Source organism: Bactrocera neohumeralis, chromosome 3, assembly GCF_024586455.1.
Source record: "Bactrocera neohumeralis isolate Rockhampton chromosome 3, APGP_CSIRO_Bneo_wtdbg2-racon-allhic-juicebox.fasta_v2, whole genome shotgun sequence".
Lineage (NCBI taxonomy): Eukaryota > Metazoa > Arthropoda > Insecta > Diptera > Tephritidae > Bactrocera > Bactrocera neohumeralis.
The window spans coordinates 46,343,737-46,363,204 of NC_065920.1; the positions used below are offsets into that span (position 1 = coordinate 46,343,737).

Below are 19,468 nucleotides of genomic sequence, written 5' to 3' on the forward strand. Positions count from 1 at the left end.
CCACAAAAAAAAACAGAAAATATGGCTTACCAGAGAGCTCTAAATTGTTTATCAAGCTGTATCATAGCTGTCGGTTTCTGCCAATATCACACTGAAACCCTCTACATAGCAAGTATTTCATGAAATCTCTGTTATGTGAGTAAACAACATCATGTGTAATTAATCGAAAATAATAAAAAAATTCATCCATACTGAGCATTTTTTATTAAAAACTAGCTGACCCCGCAGCCGTTGTCCTGTGTGAAATTATATGCTTTGATATGAAAAAAAGTTGAAATTATATTGTGTAGAAAATGATTTATTTTCGATTTTTCTACATTTTTTTAATGTAGCGCAGCTTAATAAACATAATTTTTTTGATTTCTGTTCTGGTGCGTAAATATACAAAGAAGATGGGTTTCCAACTCGTCAACACGCACATATATCTGGCCAATTTTCCCTGGAAATTGAATACGTTTGAAATGAAATGGCTGTCCCTTGTATTCGATAACTGCGTAATTATCAGTCGGGTTCCATTACACAGTTTCGGCGCATGAAGATTGTGAAACATAATAATGTCAGATCCAACTTTGAGACGCAAATGATGCTGGGGCATACCAAGGCTCTCCAAAGAATTTGGAAATTCCACTGGATAATTTACGGTTTCGTCTTCCTTGCCAAGCCGATCGATCGATTTATATGAGCGCAAACCTGAATCTTCCAGTTTAAGTCATTAACATCGGTATTTTTGGCAACTAAAATTGCGCGTGCACTCAAGCAATTGCAGTTACGATAGTTTTGCCAATGTGCGGATAAACATTCGTGATGAGTTCATCTTCCGTTGAAGTGAATTGACAAAAGGGATGTGAAATTGATATCAAACCACTGGAAGTATCAACCGAAATTTGCCCATTTCCAATTCTTAGCGAATACACAGTAAAATGTCGTCGGCAATGTCATTTTTTCGTATCCCATAATTAACGCGAATTTGAAGGCTGATATGTCGAAATGATCTTCGCGAAAACTATGCGAACTTCAGTGGCATGCGAAGTAACTATTGCATTGTCCTTCTTCTGTTTCCAGTGATTAGCATGTTCCTGCAAACGCAACTGCTGCCATGCTTCTCAAAAAGTTGCACACACTGTACCATTCACAATACGCAATGACTTAAATGAAGTTGAACCGCGAGACGCACAACAGTCGGAAAACTTTCATGAATTGCAAAAGTAAATATCCTACAAAGCGCTTTATTGCAGTTCCCACCCATTCGATACTGCTGATCTCTTATTGTTCAAGGCCAATAACCGCTATGTTGCTTTCTTTGGTGACGTACTTGCAAACGTATTTGATCGATTTCACCAATCTACAATATTCAACATTGACATGAGTTTTGAATGTGAATTAGACAAAAGTGGCGAATATGGTACGATCCATATGTTTTCAACTTCGATGTGTTGTTAACGTCGATATTCACGCCTCTAGATGCTAAATGTTCTGCCATTGTCGTCTGGTGAGCGACGCCGATACAGTGAATATCCATCATTTCCCATTTCCGTATCCGAAAGAAAAGCACATGAGTAGTGTTTCGTGCATTTATTGTCAGACATACAAACCAAAGTGGGATTGTAAGGTTCCCTAAGTCCATGAACCATATTGGTTTTCACCACTTCGTATAATTCTGGATCTATCTCTGAATCAGGAATTTCCGCTGAAATGATTTCATCAATTTGATCTGGTGTAATCACAATCCGCATCCAAAGAAGAATGTGTGCGTGCGGCAACACGCAACAGAATACATTCAGCATCTAACAGCACCATATATACCATAGGTTGCTTCAAGATAAAGACCGTCAAACATCGCAGCTATTGTTTAAAAAGTCGTGCTGTGATATCGTTACGATCGTTAGCTTATTGACCGCGATCCATAATTCCGCACGTATGTCATCGCATTTTGGGAGTACTTCTTGCCTTTTCTTGGGCTGCCATACGTTGATGGCAAAAAGAACGCCGACCAATATTAGCGCGACCTCTTCGTGGCTTCGTAACAAATTTCAATCAGTAATTGATCACTTCGTCTGAAACACACATAAAGTTTTCACTGAATAATTTTCAATAATTTTTCCTTTGGATAGCCGGAATAAAAAAGTAAGCGACCGCAATTGAACGATTCAAATAATTTACAAATCAAAATATTGAAAAACAAAACAAACAAAAATTGAAAAAAATGTGTATGAAAAATGTTACTTTCTGGAATTGTCCAATTTTCCGACTTCTCCTCATGAAAAGTATAAGGTATTTGTTTCTAAACCTTTCCCGATCCACAACAAACAACCTTTAAAAATTTCATTAAGATTGGTTCAACCGTTCTCTTAGTGTTACTAACAAACAAACATTCATTTTTATATGTAAGTACATATGTACATATGTATGTATAACGTTTGTATGGGGACAAGAAAACGGCTGTTTTTAGGGGTTTTCCGGAAATTATTCGAAATTTTCTCGCCGTAAAAACCATCTTTGAACTTCAACAAACATTTAAGAAAAAGAATTGGCCAAATTGGTCCAGGCGTTATTGAGTTATGCGCGTACGTACATTTTGACGATTCATTTTTATTTATATATGTATGTATGTAGATGGAATTCTTTTGTTTGCTTCAAGTTTATTTTATACAAAAGTTTAGATTTTTATTTATCGATTGAGGTAGTACAAAGTTTGCAGCGTCTGTTAGTGATATAATTTGAAGATAATAAGAACTTGCTTTTGATCCACTAGTTTTTATGGTACCATAATCTGACTTAAAAGTCTTATAACATAATTAATATTGTATGCCAAATTTCGTGAAGACAATTAATAATAGAATAAAAAAAAGATTGCTAATTTAAAAAGTCTTTAAAAAGTTGGTTTTGACAAATGAGCAGCTTCTTGGAGGGAATATGTGTTGGAGTTCATTCCAATATCTACTCATATGTTTAACTGTTTTCTTTGTTTAAGATGTGAACGCGTCGTTTTAGCGCCTTAAAGTATGCTTATAAAAAGTAAGGATTTGCATAAAGCGGAAGTCAAAAAGCAAGGTGCAACAATTTCCAAATAATTTTTCTTTTACTTTGTAACCTATGTTTATGAAAATATAAAAACAGCAATATACAAAAATATTTAGAGAAATACAAATACAAATAAGCACATGCACATATAATAGCCAACCATTGACGACTCCTCGGAATCTGCTGCCGCAAGTTGAAATTACAGAAATGCTAAAATATGTCAGAAATGCTGCAGAGAGATCGTAAATTAAGTGTTAATATGACAGAAATTGTATACAATTTTCAGTGCGAAGATATTTTCTTTAAGTGCGCTTCCATGTTTTGCTTATAACGTTTGGACACTTGTTTTACTCATTTTAGCAACAGTTGTGTTCTTATTATTTTATTCTTACTGTTGTGGTTGCTGCTGCCGCCTTTAAAGGCTTTTAATGAATGCTACCTATGACCTCTTTTAGCAGCACGACCTACTATAGCAGCAACAAAGACGTTTACAAAAAACTCGCAAAATGGTTTATCATTAAAAGGCAAACAGTAAAGACAAACAGACGCCATAAGTTTCAACATAAAAACGAAAAGAAAAGTTTGCAAAGCACATTTAAGATGCACATAAATGGCATTTCAGAGCTTCATTAGAGCACAAGGTCGGGCGCAACTGAGACACACTTTCACCGCCTGATAGTATGCTACTACTGCGTTCTTGCCGCCTACGTGCTTACTGGTTCAATACTTACTTTAATAGCTGTAAAGCTCATAGTAAGTCTATGACGATTACTGTATATACCGTTAAATTACATATATACCACTATATTTTACGAAGCGTGACTAGTCGGACAGAAAATATTAACAGTAAAATACATACTTACGCGGAATCCCAGGCGCTAGCTGATCTGTTGAAGCCAGTGGTATAATTTTAGCACGTAGCGGACTTATGAATATTAAAGTGTGTACATGTACATATTCAAGGTCATTGCCCTCAATTGTTTTCTATAAATTTTATATTTTATTTAATAATAGTCTAAGCCCCCGGCTCCGCTCGCTTTTTGTTGTCAAGGATATCATTTATCGTGATAACAATATAATGAAATACGAGGGCTGCTATATATATTCTGACCTACACTAAGTGTTGCCAGGTGCAATCTGACATTTCCATTGGAAAGTTTGACATTTTTTAGCATACCATCACTCAGAACGTTTTGTCATTTAATCGTGAATTGTTTTATTTACAGGGAAAAATAGAATTAACTCGTGATCATTTTCATGCGATCATTTTTCACAACTGTTGACGTGGATTATCACGACAAGAGTGCATCTATGTACTAAAATCTTTGTATGGCTATGAAGCACCATCCTATAGCACTGTGAAAAACTGGTACAACGAATTCAATCGTGGCCGACGCTCGCTCTAAGACGAATTCCGTGAAGGTCGTCCAAAAACAGCCGTTGTGCCAGAAAACATCGATGCCGTACGTGAACTGATAATGCAAAACCGTCATGTAACATACCTTCAGATAGAGGCATGCCTATGCATTTCTCCCACCAGCATACATTCGATATTGCATGAACACCTGGCCGTAAAACAGGTTTGTTCTCGTTGGATCCCGCACAATTTGATAATCGCTCAAAAAAAGGCTCGTGTGGATTGGTGTAAAGAAATGCTGAAAAAATACGATCGCGGTGCTTCAAAAGACGTTTATAAGATCGTCACAGGTGACGAATCATGGATCAATGCGTATGAGCCCGAAACAAACAGCAATCGACAAAAAAAAAAAAAATAAAAAAAATAAAAAAACCATTTTCGTTGATAAATATGCCTATTTACATTATTAGGCCAGAAATATATATAGCAACCTACGTAGTACATTCGGGCGTAATGTGCGGACATACAAAAAAGGCGTTTCATTTTTATAATGTATAAAAGATTTTGCCGCAGAATAACATTTTTGTTCTCTTTGCATTCAGGGTAAGCAGCGGTGAGACAGTAACAGCGACGTAACACCATATAAAATTTCTTTAAGAAAATATTAAAATACCGTCGAGTTAGATTTTAAGACCAACTTAGCGGCAACTTTGTTCCTAAAAATTTTCAAACACACGTTTGAACAACAAACACATCATCTTGCGTTCAGGAAACGCAATTACATCCCTAACTTTGATTGTTTGGTGCGGATTTTAGTATGGCCGCATTATCGGATTTTCTTTGTTTCAAAATGAGGCAGGAAATGACGTTACCATCAATATTGGGCAACCATAAATTTTATGAAATCGAAGCGGAGGACTCCTAGTTCAAACAAGGCGCTGTGCCGCCTCATATTTCAAGTTTAAATATTCGTTAATTTCGAGAAACGGCCCAGTTAAATGGCCGGTAAGATCATGGGTTTTCAGGGTTTCAGATTATATTTTTATTAATATGTTTGTAAAATATGGTCAGACGAAAGCATGCCCAATGATTGGAATTTAAGTGCCCTCGCCCAATTCATAAAAAGGGAGACCCTACAATTTGCTCCAACTACCGTGGGATAAGCCTCCTCAACATTGCATATAAGGTTCTATTGTGTGAAAGATTAAAGCCCACCATCAACAAACTGATTGGTTCTTATCAGTGTGTCTTTAGACCTGGAAAATGAACAACCGACCAGATATTCACCATGCACCAAATTTTGGAAAAGACCCGGAGAATCGACACACACCACCTCTTCGTCGATTTCAATGCTGCTTTCGACAGCACAAAAAGGAGCTGTCTCTACATATGCCGCGATGTCGTAATTTGGTATCCCCACAAAACTAATACGGCTGTGTAAACTGACATTGAGCAACAACAAAAGCTCCGTCAGGATCGAGAAAGACCTCTCCGAGCCGTTCGATCTCAAACGAGGTTTCAGACAAGGCGACCTTTGAATTGCTAAATAGAACCATATTTTTAAAAACCGCTTTGAGAAAGGAAAAGGTGAGATAGAATACATTTATGTTTTAATGTGCTTTGATTCGAATTTCAAAGCAAAAATTATAGTCCTGAAAAGGCTAAAAAACGAAGTCATTGACTTATTTTATTATCTTTCTATAAATAACAATTGCGTCCAAAGCATGGCGAAATTAACTATTATATAAATGAATATGCAGTACTTGTATATACGAGTAAGGTATATAAACGTTTATATTGATAAGGTACATATATGTATGTATATAGCCACTCACGAAACTTCTTTTACACTCATCCTGCTACTGTACAAATAAGGTAGAGATGTTTACATAGCCGGCCACGAATCATCCATGTCGCTCAATCCTGCCTCTGTATTGCATTCGCTCTCAACATTTTACGGAGTCTCAATTTACTATCAGCTGTCTCTGAGCATCCTTCGCTTATTTTCGCGTCTTCTCTCAAAGTTATCCTAGTATAAATTCACCATAGTCGCTATCGCAAGAGCACCTTTTTGTTACTGTTGTTATGTGCATCACATGACTTTAGCTTGGTATCAACTCGCTGGACCACTGCATCAGTCATCGTCGCGCTGTCAACACAACTGGTACATTCAACAGAAGGAATTATAACGGAAATATTTGATGAAAGCAACACCTGCCACAGTGGTGTGTATGTTCGTAGGTGTCCACAGCGCATTTCTGTGTGCTTTAGTGTTAATGTCAGAGAAACTTTGCAGAAGCGCGCGAGAAAGCACATTTGCATGTGCAAATATATAAATGTATGTATATATGAATTTGTGTATGGCTATATATGTATGTATATGCATGTACATATGGATATTTACTTAAAAATTGCTATAGTAACGAAACTTGTGTGATATTTTGGTGAATGCGCGCAATTTTTTGAATTTTTTTTATTAAATGGTTACAATTAAAAAAATAAATAATAACAAAAACAAGAAAAAACGTTAACTTCGGCTGCACCGAAGCTAATATACCCTTCACAGGTGCATTACTTTTTGTAACTATGTGTTCAGTTTATATGGAAGCGATATGCTATAGTAATCCGATCTGAACAATTTTTTCGGAGTAATCCATGTCAAATTTCGTGAATATACCACGTCAAATGCGAAAGTTTTCCATACAAGCCTTTGATGCCGATCGTTCGGCTTGTATGGCAGCTATAGTAAGCCGATCTGAACCATTTCTTCTGATATTCCTTCGAATCTGAACAATTCCTTCGAAGATTATATTGTTGCTTTAGAGAATAATCTATACCAAATTTCGCGAATATATCTTGTCAAATACAAAAGTTTTCCATACAAGAACTTTTTTCCGATCGTTCAGTTTGTATGGCAGCTATATGGTATAATGGTCCGATATCGGCAGTTCCGACAAATGAGCAGCTTCGTGAAGAGAAAATGACGTTTGAAATATTTCAAAACGATATCTTAAAAATTGAGGGACTAGTTCGTATATATACAGACAGACTGACAGACAGACGGACATGGCTAAATCGACTCAGCTCAACATACTGATCATTTATATATGTACATATATGCTTTACAGGGTCTCCGACGCTTCCTTCTGTGTGTTGCAAACTTCGTGACAAACTTAATATACCCTGTTCAGGGTAGTTAGTGAAAGTGTATTGTTAGTGAATATATTTAAATATATATAGTATAAAAAATTATAAAAAGATATAAAAGGTGGAAATGTTAGTGCTGCTAAAACCGAAATTTTTTCTGATAAATAAAAAATAAAATAACAACAAAAATGTTTATGTGTAAAATTTATGTCTCTCTTGACTGTCAGTCTGGCGTAGACCGACATTCACCTAACCGGTGAGCTAAAGAATTGATAATTACTTTTGACATGTTTCATATTTGCTGTGACATTTTCCACTGACAGCAAATGTTAGTGGAATTTTAACAACAACAACAAATTGATCAAAAATACAAAAAATATAACAACACCAAATACACACACGCGCATTTAATGTGTTGGCAAAATCGCAGTAGGTGTGCCACAAGCTGGCGTCTTCAATAATTTACCGTTAATTAAGTGCTCTCGAAATCACGTTCTTAAGTAACGGCTTCCAATGCAGTGTTTGTATAGAGTAACTACTGTGCGAAAACGGAGGTGTAACGGTGTTTTGAGACTTCTGACGACATGTATACAAAGAAGTATATATGTAGTACTCGTAAACAGGTCAAAAGTAAACCTAATTGCAGATGCTTGTATGTATGTGTGTTACTTAATATTTGCGCTTGTGTATTTATCAATTTACTTTTTACGCGCAAAGTTAATTAGCGGCAAATGTTGATGTTGACGTTGACAGCAACGCAGTTATAACTCGGTCAGTCGGTCGTGGCTGCGAAGTCACATGTTACGCATATATAATGATAAAACCAAATATGGCAAAAAAGCTAACACGTACACATATGTATATAAATAGAGAAACTAAAAGCGTGTACGCTCCCACTTGTGTACATATGTATAATGTTATTATTGTCTGCCGGTAGCCGTAAGGCATTCGAGCGATGTCACGTGGCTGGTTGAAAAAGAAAGCAACAGTGCCTTTGAGTCTGCGTTTCCTGCTGAGCGTGCAAATATATTATTAATTATTATCATGCTGTGAGCACTGACATACACAAGTGTGTATGTATGCCTGCTTTAGCTTTTGTTGTTAATCAATTGGTATTTGCTTTGCAGTTTTAATTGCGAATACTTAACGCTTGAGTGAATGATTTAAACCGATAAAATGTCGTTGTATACCTACAGGGTGGGCCAAAAGAAACCAAGAGGTGAAGAAACCAAGGGGTGTAAAAGTTTAATAACTTTTTCGTTTATTAATTTTTTTTTTATTTTTTCTCTCAGATTATATAATATACAAAAGTGAAATTTTTTTACACTAAGTATGAAAAATGATGTCTCTTTTTAGAGCATTTTCCATAACATCTTTCAAAACCTGTGGCTGTAGCGTTCGAATTTCGGCACCAATGTTTGCCTTGAGTTCAAGGATTGTCTCTGGCTTGTTCACATACACTCGCTCCTGCAAATAACTCCAAAGAAAATAGTCGGGTGCTGTCAAATCTGGCGATCGCGCAGGCCAAATAATTTCCGAATTTCTGGAAACTATTCGCCCTCCAAAAATTTGACTTAAAAGTGCCATTGTGTCTCGGGCAGTATGGGCAGTAGCTCCGTCCTGGTGAAACCACATACCAGGTCTGTTTTCAAGAGCAGGACGTAAAAAATTTTCTATCATAAACCGATACCGCTCTCCATTTAATTTCAATAAAAAAATTAATAAACGAAAAAGTTATTAAACTTTTACACACATTGTTTCTTTTGGCCCACCCTGTATAATAAATTAAGCAATATGGAAAATGTGAAAATTTGTCAATTAATATGTCATGGGAGAAATGCGAAATTTATGTTATATATTGTTGACGCACAATACAAAAGTGGAGTAATTAAGTCGAATCGGCATATGTTACATGAAGTACAAGCACTGGAAAAAGTGTTTTGCTATGGTGTGTTACTTGATAAGTAATTTAACTAAAATAAAAAGAACGATAATAACTCAAATATAAGAAAATTAAACTATTAGAAATACAAGTAAATTTAAAATCAAATTAATTGTGTAAAAAGTAAATTCAAGTTCGGGGGAATAGAACAGAATAAAATGAAATAAAATAAAATATATTAAGAAAAACAACAAAGCTTTATAAAATAAAAATAAAATATTTTCATCGAACTTCATTAAAAAACTTCATGTTTGTTTGTTCATTCGTTCCAAATGTGTGATTTCAACTGAATTGCGCCAGCTTATTATTTGTATATAAAATTTAAATAAAGTGCAAACACACTAATAGATGGTGTTGGTGTTTTCGGGCTTACAATGATTGCCTTTTATATTTCATGATTAGAGAACAAAACGAAATATTAATAATTGAAAATCGTTTTCTTGTATCTCAAAATATTCTTCATTAAGATCTATACTCTGATTGAGATATCTGCAAAATATGAGTTCTGAACACATCAACCGCCTCTTCAGGTGTCAAAAAACCTTGATGTCTTAGTTCATTTTTAACGTACGGAATTAAAAAGAAGTCATGACTATACGGTGAATGAGTTATGAAATCGATGAAATCGAACTCACATTGTCATGACGAAGACTGATGCGTCTTCAACGATTGCATTTCCTGATTTCTTGAAAAGCAACTGGCAAACAAATGGTTAGGTTTCTTCTTGAGCGACGGATAAATTGTGTGGAATCTAACGTGAATGAATTGGTTTACAGTCAAATGTTCATGCAATAGTGAATGTATCCTTGTGCCACTTACCTTTAATACTCTAAATCTCACGATGGGTTACATGGTGACCTTGCATTCACCAGTTTGGACACAGCATCAATAGTTTACTGAACAACAACTGATTTTAGTCGACCTTCACGAAATTCATACTGAAGTGAGCTCGTAGATTCAATTTATCAAACTATCGATAAACACTGGTCCTTTATAGGACTTCAACGCCAAATGTGCCATTAAGTTCATTATTTTAAATTACTGTAGATAACACAAATTGCATTCTGACTAACATCAAAGTCCAATTTTATGATAAAGTGTTCATTGTCCGGTTGCAACACTACAGTTGCCAAATCTCGAAATATAAAGGGCAAAGGCAACGTATATATTTTTATTATGTGGAAAAAATTGCAAAAATCCTCATAAGTAAAATTAGAGGCAATATATTACTAAAACAACATGTATATGGTACAACTGGCATATACATACATATACATATATCAAATCGCACTTAGGATAAGTGAAAAACATAATCTTCGTCTTAAAGAAATCATCGGCGAGCTTAATCAACCTTTGAAAATCGTGTTTAGTGAACAATTATATAGTTAAAAAATTACCACTATTGTGGGTGCAGAAATTCTACAAATATTTTTTTTTTTGGCGAATAATGCTTTTTATGACTAACTCCATCAATAGCCTGAAACTGCGGTTAGAACTCAGTGAACATTACTAGACAAATTTATGTAGAGGGTAGAGTAATATACTGCTGTGGGCAAAGAAAAGAGTAAGACTTTATAATTTAAATTTCGCACGAAAACCCATTGTTAGAAATATTTTTTTTCTAGGTTGGTTTGACTATCAGTGACATTTGTGCCAAATATCTCAAACAATTATTCCAGTTTAGAATACGCCTGTCTTTCTGAAGTACATGAAGTAAATTGGGTGATTTTTACGATTAGAGAAATTGAAATTTGAAATTGAAATTTGAACAAAATTTTTTCGAAACAGTGTTGCGTTAACTTATGTGATACAGTGCTTTCCGACTATCAGGATGTCATGGAACATATTATTACTGACGATAGATCCGCCGAATATCGTGGGAAAAGTGATTCGAAGCTGGAAAAACCAAGTAAAAGCAGGTCAATATTCAACGTTATATTTAGAATTTTCTACAATTAACGAGGAGTGGTACACTCCGAATTTCTTTTGACCAGGCAAACTGTCAACAAGGAATACTGTTTGCCGGAATCATGGGCCGACAACCTGTGGTTTTTGCACCAAGATACTGCACCATCGCATACTGCATTGATTCTACGTGATTTTTCTGACAAATTTTAAACCAATATCGTCCCGCAACCACCGTTAAATGACCGCTCTGGGGAAGTCGTTTTAAGTCAGTTGAAGACAGTAAATGTGAATCGTTACGCTATTAAGGAAATTGGCTTTAACATCTGTTTCGAGGACTAGAGAAAACGTTGGCATAAGCGTAAGGGATTTATATATATATATTTATTTAGTTTGAATAAATGTCCCCATTTGGAACAAATATCAATACATGAAGTGCTCTCACCATAACCTCGTTCAGTGACTTATGTTTGCAAAGAGATAAAATAACTACAGCAATGAAAATCATAATAATGGGTGTCTGGCGACTAGGGCTAGGTTTTTGATGATTTCAGCAACGTACATTCTGTTAAGGTAGTAGTCTGGTAACTTATGCCTAATTTCATGACTTCTTTGGAGTGTGGTTTTTTATAGGAAAATAAAAATGAATTATCTTGAGTATTTAGAGTGTTTTTATTTACATATTGAAAATAAAAAAAAAAAAATTATTTGAAAAAATTTAATACTTTATTACTATTATTATTGTCACTCGAAGTTAGAACCTCAAAAAAATGCACATCGATGACCCGGGCAATTTCGGCTCTTGATGTTATCTTAAATCAAATATTCTTGATTATTCTTAATCTATAAACATGTCATTCTGGTCGGAACTAATGAAGTTAAATTTCAAGGGTAAATAAGAAAATAGCGGACTTTGAAAGAAAAGTCCTTTTATTTTAGCAAAGAAAGGGTTGTAAAATAAAAGGTTAGGGGTGAACAAAATTCTTCTTAGTACTGACAAGAACTATAAGTGTGTAGAACAGCCTGTTAAAATTTGAAAGCAGTCGGTTCAGTAGAAACAAAATTAGTTAGTTAAAAACGCGTTTAAAGTTCAACAACTCCGAGAGAGAGGACTCCGAGGCGCTCTAGGAAACTCGTTATAACTTCCGAAATATTTCGAATTTCTGTCTGAATTTTCCACAGTATATTTTCAAGACATTGCACTTTTAAATTAAGCAAACAAACAATTTTAATAAATTCACTTCATTAAATTAGATAATTAAATAAATTTTTGAAAATATATAATAAACTGAAAAACCATTAGTTTATTAGTTTGCGTCCTTACAACAAATATAACAAACAGTGTGTTTGACCAAATATGCATATAATCAAAATATCCCAAATGTGTTGAACAAATGCATTAAATTCCAAAGTTCCACACATAAATCTTAATTGAGTAAAGTCATTGTAACATGCGATTACTTAATTCAGATCTTTGATTAACGGTAATAATTTGCGAATAATGTATGGAACGTGATTTGAAGGCAAAAGTGAGAAATGCTCGAAATAAAGGTGATACTTCACATAAGAAAATATTTTCTGTGGAGTAATATTATTACTTAAAGCAACAATATTCCGGTAGCCAGTCAATTTCTGTGTAAAAACGGGCAATTACATTTGTCAATATACATACATATATGTTCCAACAAAACAACAAGTATTACAGATATTGGAGAAGGGTGCCTAGTAGGCACTGCCTACTAAAAGATGCATAGTTGTAAAATTTCAAAGTAGACAGAGTGAAGAATATAACTAATTATATTAGAGTATAGAAAATACTTAATACAACATCAGCGCATATTTAATTATACTCTCGCAACAATGTTGCTAACGAGAGTATTATAGTTTTGTTCACATAACGGTTGTTTGTAAGTCCTAAAACTAAAAGAGTCAGATATAGGGTTATATATACCAAAGTGATCAGGGCGACGAGTAGAGTCGAAATCCGGATGTCTGTCTGTCCGTCCGTCCGTCTGTCCGTCCGTCCGTCTGTCCGTCCGTCCGTCTGTCCGTCCGTCCGTCTGTGCAAGCTGTAACTTGAGTAAAAATTGAGATATCATGATGAAACTTGGTACAGGTATTCCTTGGCTCCATAAGAAGGTTAAGTTCGAAGATGGGCAAATATTAAAGTGAAATTTGGCGCAAAGGATCACATTAGAGAGGGGCATATTTGGACGCAATTGTTTTGGAAAAGTGGGCGTGGCCCCGCCCCCTACTAAGTTTTTTGTACATATCTCGGAAACTGCTATAGCTATGTCAACCAAACTCTATGGAGTTGTTTCCTTCAGGCATTTCCATATACAGTTCAAAAATGGAAGAAATCGGATAATAACCACGCCCACCTCCCATACAAAGGTTATGTTCAAAATCACTAAAGTGCGTTAACCGACTAACAAAAAACGTCAGAAACACTAAATTTTACGGAAGAAATTGCATAAAGAAGCTGCACCCAGGTTTTTTTTAAAAATTGAAAATGGGCGTGGCGCCGCCCAGTTATGGACCAAGAACCATATCTCAGGAGCTACTAGACCGATTTCAATGAAATTCGGTATGTAATATTTTCTTAACACCCTGATGACATGTGCGAAATATGGGTGAAATCGGTTCGCAACCACGCCTTCTTCCTATTTTGAATTCCATCTGATGCCTTCTCTGTATAATACGAGTATAAACATTAGGAACCAATGATGATAGCGGAATAAAACTTTACAAAAATACGGTATTTGAAAAATATGTAAATGACGTTTTATGAAATCTCGATTATCACTTTACCATGCGAGAGTATAAAATGTTCGGTGACACCCGAACTTAGCCCTTCCTTACTTGTTATATATATGAAAGTGTGCGTACATTAATTTGACTGTTTGCAATCACGCAAAATAAATGGTTTCGTAAATATGTAAGTATATAAGCTTCCACAACAATTTAAAGATAACAAAATTAGGTGAAAGGATATAAAATGATATATATATGTATATTATAATTGTATTGCCTTGGAAATGTTTGAATGTAAATATCTGTTTGTTTGAGTAAGTTTTATGATCCATAAGGTTGCGCCATTGCATTGAATTTGCGCGTGCAAAAAGTTTGTTAAAAATGTTACTGACAATACTACTGTAAAACACATGTGTATATACATAAGAAATATGAACATATGTATATCTGTGGTTAGGTTCGTTTGGTTGGCTAATGAGCCACGCATAGACTAGTTTGGTTCTTTGCAATACCAAATGGAGTTCAGTTACGAGGTCCGTGAGGAACAATCATCCATTAGAATGCTTGCGCTTGATCCAAACTTCAACAGACTCTGTCGCCACTCTAACGGTACCTCTTCCAGAGTCTCATAACGTAGGGCTCTCAAATGCCTAAAGCGTAGCCTTGCCAATGCGCTACAAGTGCAGAAGAGATGGTACGTTGTTTCCTGATGCTTTGTTCTTGATATTTCCTGCAGTTTTCCCGATCTGTCTAACCACCAGACTATGACCAATGAGTATTAATATCAAGTTCCTCTAGTATTTTTTGAACTTTATAAATTTCCGATATACCATTTTACTGATGACTTTTGAAGTTTTGCACCCAAGTAGAACATGCCACTACGTTTTGATTTTTCTTGCCATGCTTCTGTTTAAATCGTCGTATAAACACTACATGGATTTTTGAATGTTGATGACGTTTTCAGGGCTATAGTCTACTATAACATTGCTCTCGGAGCCTTTGTGATCTGTCGCGCAGTAGAAGTGAAGGCGTTTGCTTCTGATGACACTCCACTGCTGCCCTGCTTTCCAAAATACTTCTGGTCGATATGCGAAGAGATCAATTAACCGCCCTTTGCATTTCACTATATAATTTCTAAAAATAAACAAGTAAGGAAGGGCTAAGTTCGGGTCTCACCGAACATTTTATACTCTCGCATGATAAAGTGATAATCGAGATTTCATTATCCGTCATTTACATATTTTTCAAATACCGTATTTGTGTAAAGTTTTATTCCGCTATCATCATTGGTTCCTAATGTATATATTATTCAGAGAAGGCATCAAATGGAATTCAAAATAGCGTTATATTGGAAGAAGGCGTGGTTGTGAACCGATTTCACCCATATTTCGAACATGTCATCAGGGTGTTAAGAAAATATTATATACCGAATTTTATTGAAATCGGTCTAGTAGTTTCTGAGATATGGTTTTTGGTCCATAAGTGGGCGACGCCACGCCCATTTTCAATTTTTAAAAAAAGCCTGAGTGCAGCTTCCTTCTGCCACTTCTTTCGTAAAATTTAGTGTTTCTGACGTTTTTTGTTAGTCGGTTAACGCACTTTTAGTGATTTTGAACATAACCTTTGTATGGGAGGTGGGCGTGGTTATTATCCGATTTCTTCCAGTTTTGAACTGTATATGGAAATGCCTGAAGGAAACGACTGTGTAGAGTTTGGTTGACATAGCTATAGTAGTTTCCGAGATATGTACAAAAAACTTAGTAGGGGGCAGGGCCACGCCCACTTTTCCAAAACAATTGCGTTCAAATATGCCCCTCCCTAATGCGATCCTTTGTGCCAAATTTCACTTTAATATCTTTATTTATGGCTTAGTTACGACACTTTATAGGTTTTCGGTTTTCGCCATTTTGTGGGCGTGGCAATGGGCCGATTTTGTCCATCTTCGAACTTAACCTTCTTATGGAGCCGAGAAATACGTGTACCAAGTTTCATCATGAGATCTCAATTTTTACTCAAGTTACAGCTTGCACGGACGGACGGACGGACAGACGGACAGACAGACATCCGGATTTCAACTCTACTCGTCACCCTGATCACTTTGGTATATATAACCCTATATCTGACTCTTTTAGTTTTAGAACTTACATATTGGTAATTGAATTGTTGACACCATACTGTTTGAAATATTACACAGGTTATATATGCAAATGGGCTCCAAGGAGATTTACAAGGCTTTTTTGCAGCTTCTGAAAATTAAAACTGAGGATGTTAGTATGTACAAAGATATGCACATTGTTAAGCAAGCTACGGATACAAGACTAGCATATCCTTTGTTTGTCCTCGGAAGGAAAAATTTACGAAAAATTAGAAGATGAGTTGCGCTTAAGGTGAAAAGCGGAATCACATTTTACACGTGGACTTGTAAAAACTTTAATATGCGCACAAATACATGTTCCTGCTCACCCATACGCGTGTGTGTGAGGACACAACGATCGTATGCGCGAACATGTGCTCATTTTATGTGATTATGGTGAAAAATGCTTTTGTATGTGCTTTCAATTCAGCGCCCGTTTACTTGCAAAAAAGCGTTTAAAACGGGCAAGCCCCGAATGGTTGGATGCCTTATATGTGCCTTTGTGTTCCATTTGATAGTCTCTGTTTATGTGTTTACAGACAGCAACTTTCTGTGAAAGGCAAATATCGAAATGAACCCTGCAAAAAATAAGAACACATTATGTACTAGAACAGGACCAGGCTACGTTGTAACCAACACTATAGACCGAAGTGTTCCAAACATATGGAAAAAATATAGTTACATTAACATTATGTTGCTATTGGACCTGACCAAATCTGGTCCAACACTGCCTAAGTTAGGACCACCTACTAATGGTCCAGGTTTTTGACTAGTGAAATGTAACTGAATTAAATGTTTTTATTGTGAAGGATAATTATACAATTTTTTATATAAATTAAACACAAAATATTTAAAGTAATTAATATGTAAAATTATATTAAAGTGATTATAATGGTATACATATAGCGCATGCGACGATATTTATATCATCGGCCTCAACACCCGCGCCGTTAGTTCTGCTTTCTCCAGGCTGGACAAGGAAGCACAGAAAATGGGTCTGGTAGTGAACGAGGGCAAAACGAAATATCTCCTGTCATCAAACAAACAGTCGTCGCACTCGCGACTTGGCTCTCACGTCACTGTTGACAGTCATAACTTTGAAGTTGTAGATAATTTCGTCAATTTAGGAACCAGCATTAACACCACTAATAATGTCAGCCTGGACATCCAACGCAGGATTGCTCTTGCCAACAGGTGCTACTTCGGACTGAGTAGGCAATTGAAAAGTAAAGTCCTCTCTCGACGAACAAAAGCTAAACTCTATAAGTCGCTCATGATTCCCGTCCTGCTATATGGTGCAGAGGCTTGGGCGATGACAGCAACCGATGAGTCGACGTTACGAGTTTTCGAGAGAAAAATTCTGCGAAAGAGTTATGGTCCTTTGCGCGTTGGCCGCGGCGAATATCGCATTCGATGGAACGATGAGCTGTACGAAATATATGACGACATTGACATAGTTCAGCGAATTAAAAGACAGCGGCTACGCTGGCTAGGTCATGTTGTCCGGATGGATGAAAACACTCCAGCTCTGGAAAGTATTCGACGCTGTACCCGCCGGGGAAGCAGAGGAAGAGGAAGACCTCCACTCCGTTGGAAGGACCAAGTGGAGAAGGACCTGGCTTCGCTTGGAATATCCAGTTGGCGCCACGTAGTGAAAAGAAGAAACGACTGGCGCGCTGTTGTTAACTCGGCTATAATCGCGTAAGCGGTGTCTACGCCAATTAAGAAGAAGAAGAATATAGCGCATGCAGTTAAATGGCTTACAAAAAGTATGCCTTTTTTGCTTATTTGGCACAATAATTTCACATTCTTTCGTTTTTATTTCTATCCTCTTGCAACCTGTTGCTACAGAGTAATTATAATGGTTTTTTCACATAACGGATGTACGTATTACCTACAAATGAGTAAGATAAATATACTCTTATATATATATAAATGATTCTGATGCCTGTCTGTCCCTGCAAGCTGCTACTTGAGTAAAAATAAAGATATATTGATGAAATTTGATATACCGGTTCACTAGTACAAAAAAAAATTACGAGTCCGTATGACGAATTAAAGGGACCATTATTAAAATAAAGATATAAAACTCGTATATAACACAGGTGATCGCAGTAGCAAGGGCACTTGTGAAAAACTTTCCACTTAAACTAGATTAAACTTTTCACAAATAATGACTGTAGTGTATTCCACCTTATAACCAAAATTGTTCAAATCCAAGAAAAACTGTTCACGCCCCTAGATACAGAATATTTAGACCCCGATATTTGAGTTTCTCAATGATAATTACAGAACGTACTTTACTCATAACAGTATACCTTTGTGCTTAAAATAGATACAATTGAACAAAAACTTGACATAGTCCCCATATAACTAATATTAAGATTTTCGGACATCCGACTGACTTCACTCTATATACCTAATTGCTGATGGTATCTGAGGTACCTTAATGAAACTCTGGGAACATGTTATTAGTATGTGGCATGTAAATGGTACGCGGTATTGCCAAAAATAGATAATATCGGGTCGATATCACCCCAACTTTCATGTACTACAAATAGTGGTTTTTTATTTGTCTAACAAACCATATGACAAATATGGCGGTCAGAGCTTCCTTAATTGCTTTGTTTGACTTGCTGATAATTCAGCGAAATCGGCAGACAGTAAATGTACCTGTCATTCAATGAAAACGACTTCTCTCTAAGGTAACGAATTAATATTAGCGTGCTGGTTTTTTGAGAAGGTCAAATTGAGGTTCCCCAGAATAAGATAAAAACCACGGCATGAGATTCTGGTAACCCTTTAACAATAAAAGTTTCTCAGGTTATAAGACGAAATCAACCTCTTGTGAAGAGTCTTTCTTTTCTTCTTAATAGTTCCACATAATTTTTTCATTCCTCTTATTTAGTATCCTAGTATTTTCTAAGAAATATGCATGAAATCTACATTGATGTAATTGACTTTGGCTGAAAGAACTAGTACAGTCGTCTTGACCCAGTATTCTAAGTTTCCTTACCTTTCGAGAAGCTATTCTTCTTTCTTCGCCACCAAATGAGGTTAACTGCACCTGTATAAAGAGGAAATTAAATTTTCAAAAAGTAAAAGAATTTAGTTGATACAGGGTCTCCCAATACGAGTGATGTCTTAAACAAAAATTGCTAAGCAAATCCATATGTTTTTTATTTAATGTGAAGCACAATCGATACAA

At 35.9% G+C, this 19,468-nt stretch overlaps 1 protein-coding gene across 4 annotated transcripts in view; it reads left to right on the top strand.

The window, feature by feature from the left end:
• LOC126752696 (cell adhesion molecule Dscam2-like) overlaps window positions 1-19,468 on the top strand; it is a 147,910-nt gene that overhangs the window by 9,475 nt on the left and 118,967 nt on the right. For 3 of the 4 annotated variants that reach the window (XM_050463669.1, XM_050463667.1, XM_050463668.1), the window contains exon 1: window positions 6,531-6,716. The exons of the other annotated variant lie outside the window; for it this stretch is intronic. The gene's annotated coding sequence lies outside the window, so the exon portion shown is untranslated. Of the gene's footprint in view, window positions 1-6,530; window positions 6,717-19,468 lie in introns of those variants that run through there. 4 annotated transcript variants of the gene reach the window in all.